The sequence below is a fragment of the Microcebus murinus genome, chromosome 13 (genome assembly GCF_040939455.1).
Source record: "Microcebus murinus isolate Inina chromosome 13, M.murinus_Inina_mat1.0, whole genome shotgun sequence".
Taxonomy (NCBI): domain Eukaryota; kingdom Metazoa; phylum Chordata; class Mammalia; order Primates; family Cheirogaleidae; genus Microcebus; species Microcebus murinus.
The window spans coordinates 18,924,061-18,937,121 of NC_134116.1; the positions used below are offsets into that span (position 1 = coordinate 18,924,061).

Sequence of the window (13,061 nt, forward strand, 5' to 3'; positions counted from 1 at the left end):
TACCTGGAAATGATAATAATTTGCTTTCGATTTGAACATTTTAAAACATTTTGATAGCATTTCAAATTTTGGTCCAAATAACACATGTAACATATTTAAAATCACATGTAACTGATTTAAAATCAGTCCTGTTGCCATCCTGCATCCCTGAGCGTTTACATTTGTATACAGGTTTTCCAGATTAGTCTTACAGAAATAAATATGACCATTCAAGGCCAGTATAAATCTGTACGCTTCTAGAATGTGACATATGTAAACATGACCATGACATTGAGCTTTTCTCCTCCACAGCGAATACATATCTTTTCTTAAGTTAAAAAGACTGTATCAAATCAATTTTTAATCATTTTTATTCTCAGTAAGCAAAAATACATTTTTCATGTGCTCTAAAGCCAGCATCAGATCTTTTCGTCCCCTCTTGATTAAAAAGTATATTAATAACACTATAACATTTATCCCCAGGATTCTGTAAATATTTGTACTAAAACACATGCAGTCTTTTGTCCCTCTGTTTTAACTGTGTTGCTATCTCTTACCTGATATTTGAGCAATCTACTAATGAAGAGATGAAAGAGAATAAAAATTGGGGTACTAGATTATCATTATTTATATATACATATTCCCAGAAAAAGCTAGGTCTGATATAATTTTCATAAGGAACTATTATTCTGGGATCATTTTACCTGTCTGTTGTGTATCCTCTAAACCAAAGTCTCTAGTTTTTTGGGTTTTTTTAAAATTTTTTCCTGGGAAAGATAAATGAGGCATGCCATAGTGGAATAAAAACCAGATTTGCCTTTTAGGAGTTGGGAAAGTTCTGGTGAAATGCCAAGTGCAGGTTTTCAAAATTGTTTATTTTCAAGCTTACAATTGTTGGGAAGATATCTTATATGAGCCTTATTCATTGCTTCTGACAGCAAAATAGGTCAGCTTCCCAGGTGGTGGCTAAGGAAAAGCTCAAGGAAAAAGGTAATGTATAAATCACATTTTCAGCCCAGGCTCTGTCAGCCACCCATGTAAGAGGCTCAGTAGGATTTAAAATCTTTAATACCATTCCTTGAATACACTCTGTTAGTCTATTGGTCTGACTTTTATAATCATGGTCATGGTTATAGAGAGGTCTAATTTTCTAAAAAATTTTGGAAATTCCAAATTATTCCACTATTGATGTATTCATGATAACCTATTATCATGAACAGCAACTCCTGTTCCCAAGGGGCATAGGCATAGATCCCTTTTTATAGCAGATCAGCCTGGATTTCCTATTGCTATTATTCTGACTCTAGTTCATATAGTGAATTAACTGAATGCACATAATGTGCATAGCGGTAGCAGTGAGCACAGAGAAAGGGACAGGGACTTCCAGGAATGAGGGATACCAGGTAAAAAGCCGGAGGGAGGCTGGGAACAAGAGCTCCCCCAAGGGTGTAGGGAAAGCTTCCTCAGTCTTTTTTTTTCCAAATGGGAAAATATTTGATTAGGAGAACTGGTCATACCTGTATTCCTTATCTTGTAGACAGATGATGATATAAATTTAATTTGCAAAAGAAATGTGAATTACATTGTTGTTTTTGGAACCTTTCTCGTTCCTAATAACAGTAATAGGGTTGGTTAACCCATCTGTGGCTGAGGTTGCTGCAGTCAGGAAGCACCTACCCACCCCAAAATTTGCAGAGGATATCCACAGGAATGAGGCTTCCTTACTCTCCCCTCTTCCTGGAGTGGTGTGGGTAGATTCTGAAAGGGATTCCAGGACCTGAGAATATTTTGGGTTGACCCTGAAGGGGCAAGTCCTTAGTGCGCAAGGAAGAGATTACTGTAGACAAGCTTATTACCACATCTACAAAGCTATTTAAACTACACAATCCTTAGGAATCCATCTAAGCAAAGAAATGGAAGATCTATACAAGGAAAACAATGAAATACTGATGAAAGAAATTGAAGAGGACACAAAAAATGGAAGAATATTCCATGCTCATGGATTGGAAGAATTAATATTGTTGAAATGGCAATTCTACCCAAAGCCATTTATAGATTCAATGAAATCCCTATCAAAATACCAATAACATTCTTCATGGAAATAGAAAAAGCAATCCTAAAATTTATATTATGAAACTATAAAAGACTCCAAATAGCCAAAGCAATCCTGAGCAAAAAGAGCAAAGCTAGCGGCATCATATTATCTGACTTCAAAATATACAACAAAACCATAGTAACCAAATCAGCATGATACTGGCATAAAAACAGACACATAGACCAGTGGAACAGAATAGAGAACCCAGATATAAATTCACACATTTGCAGCCAACTCATCTTTGATAAAGGCATCAAGAATATACAATGAGGAAAGGACAGTCTCTTCAATAAATGGTATTGGGAAAACTGGATAACCACATGTAGAAGAATGAAACTAGATCTCTATCTCTCAACATAGACAAAAATTAAATAAAAATGGGTTAAAGACTTAGATCTAAGACCTGAAATTATGAAATTACTAGAAGAAAACATTGGGGAAATGCTCTATGACATTGGTTTGGGCAAAGATTTTGTGTGTATGATACCAAAAGCACAGGCACCCAAAGCAAAAATAGACAAGTGGGATTACACCAAGCTAGAAAGCTTCTGTACAGCCAAGCAAATAATCAACAAAGTGAAAAGACAACCAAAAAAAAGAGAGAAAATATTTGCAAACTATCCATCAGATAAGGGACTAATAACCAGAAAAATATAAGGAGCTCAAACAACTCAATAGCAAAAATCCAAATAATCCAATTAAAAAATGGGCAAAATATCTGAATAGCTATTTTCCAAAAGAAGATGTACAAATGGACAACAGATATATGAAAAAATGCTCAGTATCACTAATCATTAGAGAAAAGCAAATCAAACCATAAGGAGGTATCATCTAACCCCAGTTAAAATGGCTTTTATCAACAGAATAGGGAATATAATAAAAATAAAAATAAACTGCACAGATAATCTACAATTTGAAGTTTGATGTGTCCCTTTGAAACTCCATTTGCTATAGTCTGAATGTTCGAGTCCCCCAAAATCAAATGTTGAAATCCTAACCCCCAAGGTGATGGAATTAGGAAGTGGGGTTGTTGGGAGGTGATTAGGTCATGTGGTTGGAGACTATAAATGCGATCAGTGCCCTTAGAGGCCCTAAAGAGATAGCTTGTTCCTTCTACCATGTGAGGATGCAGAGAGAAGGGACCATCTATGAACCAGTAAACAGGTCCTCACCAGGACCAAATCTGCTGGTGCCTTGATCTTAGACTTCACAGCCTCCTGAATTGTGAACAACTGTTGTTCATAAGCCATCCAGTTTAGGGCATTTGTTATAGCAGTCCAAACAGACTAAAATGCCATGTGACATATTTTTCATTTCAGGAATGAAGCTTCAGGTCAAGAAACCATGAAAGGTATATCAGTGTCTTGAACCAAATTGTTAGAAACTTTTATTTTAAGAATTTATGTTTCAATATACTATATATTCAAAAGATAGAGGTTAAATAAGGAGAAATGTGTGCAAGAAAATGGATTTGGTTAAATATAAAGGATCCCACAGACACATCTATTGCATAGGCTTGTCTGGGCTGGAATACCATATCAAGTATTCAAAATATCCCCAGAGTACCCAACATTTTTAAGTGCCAGCAGGGTTTTGTTCATAAATTCTTACATCACAAATGAGGCATGGAAAATTCTCAAACTTTTTGTAAGTGGACAAACTACAGCTCAGAGGGATCTAGAGAGGAAAAGATTGTTCAATGTTACAAAACAAAATTAAAAAAAAAGATACATCAAAAATAGATGTTACTGCATCATGCTTTGCATAATATTTTTAAATGTCCAACTGTTTTTGTTTCAGAAGTGTATCCGCAACTGAGTACATCAGGTAATTCTCCAAGCTAAAAACTTCAAGAGAAGCAGCACGGGAGAGAAAGTCAATCACATTTTACCTTAAATTTTGCATGATTGGAATTTTTAAAACACTTTATGATAATAATATTAACAATTTTATGTTTTCTAATTGAGGTGTTGACTTATGTATACCAAAGTACGTAAGTCTTACTTAAGTTGTTGGTTCAGTGAATTGTATACACCTGTGTAACCACCACTGAGATTACATTGGGAATCCTTCCAGCACCCCAGAAAGCTCATGTTTTCTCTAAGTCGATACTCTCTTGTAAAAACCCACTTCTCTGGCTTCTCCCTATCCCCATAGATTACTTTTGCCTGTTTTGAACTTTATGTAAGTGGAACCCTTTTGTGTTTGGCTTCTTTGCTCAGAATTATGTCTGTGAGATTCCTCCTCATGTGTAGTAGTAATTTGTTCTTTCATATTACCGTGTAGTATTCTATTGCATGAATTCACTACATTTATTTATCCATTCTTCTGTAGATAGACACTTGGGCTGTTTCTGGTTTGGGGACTATTTTGAGTAATGCTTCTATGGGTGTTCTTATACTTATCCTTCAGTAAAGATAAACACTTATTTCTGTTGGGGTTATACCCACAACTGGAAATTCCATGTCACAGGACATAACTCCGTTTAGCCTAGCAGATACTGCCAAAAGGTTTCCAAACTGGTAGAAGGGTTTTTGCTTCCACAGCAATGTATGAGAGTCCCAGTTGCTCCTCATCCTTGTCAACACTTGGTTTTATCTGTCCTTTAATTTTAGGTGTCCCAGTGGATGTATAGTGGTATCTCACTGTGGTTTTCATTTATATTTCCATAATAACTGATGATGTTGAGCACCATATGATATTAAAAAAAATCTATTATATTACTCTATTTTTAGTTTTCCATGTGTCTTTTCAGTGCAGCCCATGTTTACATAATTACAATTAGAGTACATCTAGAATTTTGTGGTTTTTTTAAACTAATCATTTAAAATATTGTTATGCCCTTCATATTTACCCTTTAAAGTAGCTTCCTAATATAATAATCCATTGATTTTGGCATAATATAATTTACATAGCCATTGCTCTCCTGCTGACCATTAGGTTACCTCCTATTATCCTCTGGCTCATTACCGTCCACAAGAGGAGGAATACAGATGTTCAGCTCGATGTCGTGTTTTAATATAATGGAAACTATCATTGGTGGAGTGAGATGTGACAGCTAGTTGTGCTAGTTGCTGTAAATACGGTTTTTATTTCATTCCCAGGACAACCCATGGAAGTGTTATCTCTATTTCATGGATGAGGAATCTGATACCAGGCTATGTAACTTGCCACTATCGTATACCCAGTAGGTGACAGAGCAGGACTTCCAGCCCAGGTTAATGACTCTAAAGCTCTGAACAGCCACACACTGGCTCCACCCATGCCCTTGTCCACATGCATAGGAGGTTCCCAGCCCCACCTCCCGGTTCTGCTTGTAGACTCCCCTTGCCCTCCCCTCACCCCCAGCCTCCCTTCCCCCGGATTGCTGTTCCCATGCTCTGTACAAAGTATGATCTGCCACACTGCCTACATGAAAATGTTCTACCATTTTCATTTCCTCATTCAAGTGAAGCGGTAATTAGGCGTGAAACTCTGGTATCAGACTGCCTTGGTTGGAATCTGAGCTCCACTCTGCGGTAATTGTGTGGTCCTGTGCAAGTTATTAACTACGCTGAGCCATTGTTTTTTTCTTCTCACCTGTAAAATGGGTGCAATGATCTGAATATTCATGTCTGCACAAAATTCATATGTTGAAACTTAATCCCCAATGTGGTGGTATTAAGAGGTGAAGATTTCACGAACGATTAGGTTGTGACGGCTCCCACCTCTTGAATGGGATTAGTGTCCTTATGAAAGGGGCCTCAGGGAGCTTGTCCCTCTTTTCTGCCATTTGAGGATACAGCAAGAAGGCGCCATCTGTGGGGTGGAGAGCAGGCCTCACCAGACGCCGAATCTCCTGGCGCCTGGATCTTGGACTTCCTAGACTGCAGACCTGTGAGCAATACATTTCTGTTGTTTATAAATTACTCAGCCTAAGGTATTTTGTTATAAGCCTGAACTGAGACAACGGCGATTAAGAAGATTACTGTGATCACCTCATAGGTTGGTTATGAAGATTAAATAAGCAATCATGAATAGCACTTGGAACAGTGCCTGGCACAGAGGTAGTTGTAAAAAACTGTTATTGATTATTTACTTATGTGCACGTGTGTGCGCATGCGTGTAGGTGCACGTGTGTATGCATGCTTAGGTAGAAACCTTCCAAAATCTTTCATTATGTCAAAATCATGCTTAAAACTACAGTCCACGGTTATTAATTATAATTTATAAATTGTTAAATTAAATTACAATTTGTTGATTATGAATTATAAAGTCCTTCATACTTTGTCCTGCTGATCTCACCAGCTTACTCTTTAATCAGCTAGAACTGAGCTCCTAAGTTCTCATGTGCTGTTGTGCCTTCGCACAAGCCTCTCGCCCTGCCCACCGCCCCTTTCCTTTCTGGAGAAGCAGCAGAGACTAGAGCTGAGACTTTCTCCTACTTTCTGGCTGTCACTGTTTCCAGAGGCTCTGCTGGTTTCCTTCTCTTGGGTTCTGTGAAGCTGAGTTGGTGTTTCTTACTTTCAACCAAAGAGCTCTGTTACTGGGACCTCCTTCATGCGAGTCCTGGGCGGCTCAGTGATATGATCTGTGACCTGCAGCTATCATGGTGCTTTATGCATCCGGATTGTTCAAATGTCGTCATTATATGTGCTTGGGCTGTTGATCAGTGGAGGAACTATCTGTGTGAATAAATTAAAAAACTTATCTTGTTTCTCCATGGAAGATAATTCCAGGTTATGGATTGGAAAAGGATTTAGTACAGAAATCAGAACGAACCTAAGGTGTTCTGACTCTAGGGTTCTAGAGAGTCACATTTACTTGAGAGTGTGCATGGTAAATACAAATGTAACACATTTTCTTTAGGATCCTATGGTCACCTGAGTAAACTGTGAGGGCCACATGTAGTGTATCCTGATGGGAGTGAGACTACTTGGGTTCAAATCTCAGTTCCCATCCTTATAAACTGAGTTATCTTGGGCAATTGATTAAATTTCTCTGCACCCTTGTTTTCTCATCTGTAGAATGGATACAGTAGCCACCTCCAGGACTATTGTGAAGCTAAAATAAATTCATACACACGAAGCCCTTAGCGTAGTGCCAGGCACATTAGCACTCAGTAACAGTTAGCTCATATTCGACCATCATCTAATTTTCCTTTGTCATCCCAATAAGTAAGGTTAACTATTTTTAGCTAGAAGTAATCTTAGAGCTCATATATGCCAGTGGCTGACATACTTGTTTATTTTTCCTTCCTCTTTAGACAATGGACTCTTTTTTTCCTGGTGAAGCCTATGTGGAACTCTAACAGCTGAGGGTGCTGCCACCACATGCCCGTAAGTGCACGACCTTTCTGGTCTGGCCGCCCATCATCCATCCCGGTGCGATCGAAGTTTCCTCTCTTATATCCCTCAAGGAGCAGGAGTGGGAGGCAAACGTGTCCACAGTCAGAGGTGATAATACCTAACGGCTAAACCAGACATTTGTGGATGCTCCAGGCAAGTGGTGTCGCGAGCGTAGATCTGGGTCCAACCCCCTTCATTTTATCGGAGAAGAGGCTGAGTCCCATGGAAGTTTCTAACAACAAGGAAGCTTACAAGTGGCAGGACTGGAACTTGATCTTATGTTGACTGACTTGAAGCCAGAGAATATTCAGCGATGCTGGTTACATCGACTGCTTCTTTAGCAAGAAGAAGATAAGTAGAAGAGCGTTCGGTTTGGACAGGAGACCTGGCTTTCTTGGCTTTGCAACTTGCTAGTTTTATAACCTTGAGGACACTTGTTAACATATATGCCCACCCCAAAAGCCATGGCTTCCCCTTTCTCCACACTCTTCCCCTTTAGGTTGGTGCCACATGACTCTTCCCTTTGTCCATAGTGAATGAGTGTGATTTTTTATTATTCTTTGGGAAAAGCTGGATCCTTATTCCTGAAAGGTCCATCCCTGTGTACAAGGAAGGTGTTGGTCTAATGAGAACCAGTTGATGGAATCACGTTGTCCAGAATAACATCTCCAACATTTCCTTCTGAATATTGACATAAATGTATTTTTTAATTTAATTTAATTTTTTTCTTTTCTGAGTTGAAGACTACAATGTATTTTTTTAGGGTAACAGTACTAGGGAGCCATGACCTTAAATGTAGATTTGCAGAGTCATGGCTAAATGCTGTTCTTTATTGGCTCCAGTATGGTCTTTCACCTCTTTCAAAAGTCAGGTTTTGGGATGTTGTTCTTGTGCATGGGAAGTCTTTTCTGACTTGGCCTGCATGGTTTTCCAACCTCATCTGCTTCCTCATTGCCAAGTACATACGCATTGAAATACTTGTCATTCCCCAGATACTCCAAGCTCTCCTTGCCTTGCCTTTGGACACGATGTTCCCTTTCCCTGGAATGCCCTCTCCTTTTGGGCGATCTGCCATCTGTCCTTCAGGCCTGAGTTCCAGTGTGTCAGTTCTCTGGATGGCCTCTCCTGAGCCTGCTGGCTGGGCTTGCTCGCTTCATCTGGTGCTGATAGTTTACGATCCGCTGGTGTTCTCTTGTGCTTGCTGGTTCCCTTATTTGGCCCCGCCACTAGCTGTGAGCTTTTTGAGGACAGAAATGTGCACTGTTCTTATTAGCATTTCCAGGGCTTAGAAGAACTGGTGGCATGACAAAAACAATCCATAAATATTTGCTGAATGAATAAAGAATGAATAATTTCTTTCTGACAAGGTAGGAAAAAATCTTGTAGAGACGTTATAAGATAGTGGTGGTCAGTATAGATTTAGCCTCTGTTGATTAGAAATGAAACTGTGGACTTTAATCAGTGACTTGCTGAGATTCAATAGCTTTGAAACAGATTTCAATAAGGGACCACTGACCTTGAATTTCTAATTCTTTTGGAATTTAAAATCTCCCCCTCTTTTTTTTGTTTCTGAAACAGTTTTGAGCCAAAGGCAATCTCAAATTCAATCTGGTTGGGTTATTATCTAAATGTACTAATTACTTGTTTTCATGCTTGTATTTGAACTTATTACAATCATATATTAAGATTTGGAAAAGACATTTCAGAACATGATGATGCAAGGTTGCTACCACCCTCATGGAAAAGAATAAATTTAATGATTAATTTTAAGCATTAATAATTTAATGCCTTTTATTCTTACTTAGAAAATGTTCCCATATCAAGCTTTATTAAATAGAGAAAGAAATTAAAAGTGTAGGGTTTTTCAGTTCTTTAGCCTTTAAAAAATGAGTCTTAAATGTTAAAAATTAATGCTTGTTTCTTTGCCTTCATTTTTGGACCAGACCACATATCATCAGCAAGTCAGGAAGAGTCTGCAAAGTGGGTTTATATGATGAGGTTTTATTGAGCTACCAGCCTCCCCCAAACAGCAGTCTTCATTTGGAAGAACTTGAAGTTCAGATAGCTGTTCTTCCTGTGTTCATTTGTTCTTTGGTGAAGTATTCATAAAAGATCCTGTCACAGATTTATTTTTATTGTGGTGGTGGTGAAGGAGCAAAGAAATCTTATTTGTATTCTTTTTCCATTATTTAGATGTATCATTTATTTCCCTATATCAACAGTGTCAACTGTGCTGGTCAGAGGTACAGGGAAATATACACTAGTTTCTAGTGTTGTGTTTGGGGTCTGTGTTGATAGAATAAGTCACATGTATGATCAAATCCCATTACAGTCTGTCTTTGTATCAGTCAGCTATAGCTGTGTAACAACCTTGACATCCCAGTGGCATACGCCAACAAACTTATTTCTTGCTCATGTGTTTATGAGTCAGCTGGGACTGCTGATGTTGCAGGTCATCTGTCTCACATTGCAGGTTGAACAAAGTTTGCTCTGCTCTTTGCAGTGCTCATCTTCTCCTGGCACCAGAAAGTTGGCCAAGGCCTGTTCATCTCTTGGTGTTATAAGAATAAGAGAACAAGCCTCAATATGTGACCACTTGTCAAGTCCCTACTAACATGTCTTTGGTCAAAGCAAGTCACATAGTCAAGCGGAAAGCCATGGGTGGGAAAAGTCCCCACTACCTTTTCCGTGGAAGTAACTGCAAAGTCATGCGACAAAAGGTATGAATGTAGGGGAAAATATTTAATCGATTACAGTCTCACACCTTTAACTAAATACCTTTTAGATGGGGCCTATAACTATATATTTGGCATATGCCAAAATCCACACTAGCTCATGCCAAGTTCCAGCAAAAACTGCAATGGGGTATTTTTCTGTTTAGTTCCTTAAAAATAAGTTACTTTAAAAGGGTATAGTGGGGTCACAAATTTTGCTCCTACTGTCCTCAGATGTCAGAGAAAATATAGTGTCTTAATTTCTTTCTATAGCTATTCTAGTCTTTCTCACAAACATCACCCAAAGAAGAGTGGGAAAAAATATTGTCTTATCTAAGAAATGTAAACAGCTTTTTTAGTAAGTCAGACTTTGACAATAGTTGGTTGGTTTCTCTTGTGTCTGCTCCATCCTCTCCCACCTGTCTAAGAGGGGCGTGGGGTAACTCACACAAGCTTGTTGGGTGCAAGTTTCCCTAGCAGCTCTGCTTGCCACACACTCTGCTGGCATTTGCATCTGTAATTTCGGTGAGTAATGATATGCTCTCTCTCCTCCTGGCTAGGCAGAGCCTGGTAGCCCTCCCTGGGTGACTGGCCTTCCCTTGCACCTGCTGGTGCTCTGAGAGCCCTGGGTTTCTGCATTAATGTCCACTGTCCCTCTGCTGTTGGCTGTTGCTCCCCTCCCTGTGGCAGGCCCCATGCTCCTTTCAGTTCAGCTGCCTCTGCGTCTCCTCTCGGCACCAGCACCATGGGAAGTTTGGGTACCACTTATTCCCTTGGGGGGCCACAAGTAGTCTGGGAAAGCAAAATGCCAGGGTGCTGTTTTGCAGAATCCACCGTATTAGTTATAGTTCTCCAAAGAAACAACCTCTAGGAGAGAGTTCTCTTCCTACTCCTATCTCATTCTCTCTCTGTCTGTGTGCATCTGTCCAACCAACCACCTATCCATCTATCTATCTGCCTAAAAGGAGATTTGATAGGAAGAATTGGCTCACGTGATTATAGAGGCTGAGGAGTCCCACGATCTGCTGTCTGCGAGTTGGAGACTTGGGAACCCCATGGTATAATTCAGCCTGAAGTCCAAGGGCCTGACAGCCAGGGGAGCTGAAGGTGTGAATCTCAGACTGAGGGCAGAAGATGAGATGAGATAACTTAGCTCAGGCATTGAGACAGAAAAAAAGGGGGAGAGCAAATTTCTCCTCCTTCTCCTGCTTTTTGTTCTATTCAGGCCCTCAACAAATTGGATGAGGAGCACTGCATTGGGGAGGGCTATCTTTCTTCTTTGAGTCTATTGATTCAGAAGCTGATCTCATCCAGAAACACCCTTGTAGACACAGCCAGAAATAGTGTTTAACCTGGGCACCCCGTGGCCCCAGTCATACACGTTTTCTAATCCAGTTTTCCCCAGAAAGCCTTGTCTTGGCAACATCGCTGGGCATCTCCCAAGTCATTCATAAAAGCAATACTTTGACTATCGGTTCTTTCTATGGTTTAGATTGAATTATGTGAATGCCAACATTTGGAATCATTTTTTTCCACGTCAGATGGGTAATGTGCCAACATCGTAACAAGGTTTAAGGGAGGCACATCTCACACATGAGCGTGAAAACCCAATCGTCACACTTATAAACTACAAAAGGATCTCGGCATTTTTGAGAATAACAGCAATTCCATATGGTTCGATCCATATGTCAACTGGGAGAATTCCTAAAGAGAGGGAGGATGAGTCTTAGCCTGCTTCCGTGCCCTCCCCCTTCACACCTCCCATTCAGAAGGGCCAGGAAGGCGTAGATTCTGGAGGAGAATGAACCAAACGAGAGGTTGTCAGAGTTGCTGACACGGGCTGGGCAGAGGCTGCAGAGGGTTTATGCACTGACCGGGGCGTCCGGCACTGCCAGGCCTCTTCCTGGACCGGGTCCTGCGATCCCAAGGGTCTGTGCTCCTGGTTTGCGGCATTCAGGGAAAGCAGCTCCAGTGTCGCCTGGGAAGTCTGGCTCCCCCTCTGGGTGGAGTGACTCACGCTGGTGCTTTCCCGGGGTTGGAGGTGGTTGCAGACTGCACCGTGGACTGCATCAGAGTGTGAGTGTGTGAGTGCGTGTGTGCGCTTGCAGGTGCATGCGCAGGTGCGTGTGCAGGTGTGTCCGTGTGGGAGGGGGTGCACAGGGGAGGGGGGCAGGCCTGAGGGAAAAGGCTGGAAAAGTAAAAGCCAAACCCCTCCGTCCTCTGCGGCCAGGCGGTTCGCTCAGGCTTTTGAGGACATGCAGGCCCCAGCGCAGACCCAATTTCCAAGATAGCTCAGGGCAGTCAGGGAGGGAAGGTAGGTCAGGGCACATCTGTATTCCCAAAAGGAGCTGAAATTGTTCTTTTCCCTGCGCAGCGATGACGCAGAGAGAGAAGCAGAGCAGACATAGCCGGTTTTTTTTTTTTAGTACTTTCTCAAATAGTTTTCAGATTTGGGAATTACAGTTTCTAAAAGAAATAGCGCAGTAGCTAGTTGCCCTCTGAGAGTGCCGCAGAGGTGTTTGTGCACAGTCTTGAGAGGTGATTCATCCTCAGCTCCCCGTGTGACAGCAGGCAGGAAAATTCAATTTGGACCAGTTGGGGAAAGGCCAGTTAGACTTTGAGAAATTATGAATGATAGGCTATTTTAAAAGAAGTGGCATTATATTGCACTGTATTTTTCAGGTGTATGTATAGGGATTGTAGTTGTTTATGGGGCCACTGTGAGGAAGGGGCCTGTTGTCCCTTCCTGCCACCCATCCTCACCACCTGGCTATGGAAGCTGCCCACTCTCATAGGGTGGGGGTGGGGCTGGATATGCGCCCGGACCCTTCTCCCCACGCCCTGCTCCCCAGGAGGTCGGCCTCTGCAGACTGCACCCCCAGGCTCCCTGCACTCTGGCTTCTAGAGGAAGATAGCAGGGTGGGGGAAGGGAAAGGAGGGAGGAGT

The 13,061-nt window shown here is 41.0% G+C and overlaps 1 non-coding gene across 1 annotated transcript; it reads right to left on the reverse strand.

The window, feature by feature from the left end:
* Positions 1–11,650: 11,650 nt before the first annotated feature.
* LOC142875351 (small nucleolar RNA U13) lies at positions 11,651–11,754 on the reverse strand. The gene has a single exon (XR_012922733.1). It is a non-coding gene; the product is annotated as a small nucleolar RNA U13 (small nucleolar RNA).
* Positions 11,755–13,061: the final 1,307 nt, after the last annotated feature.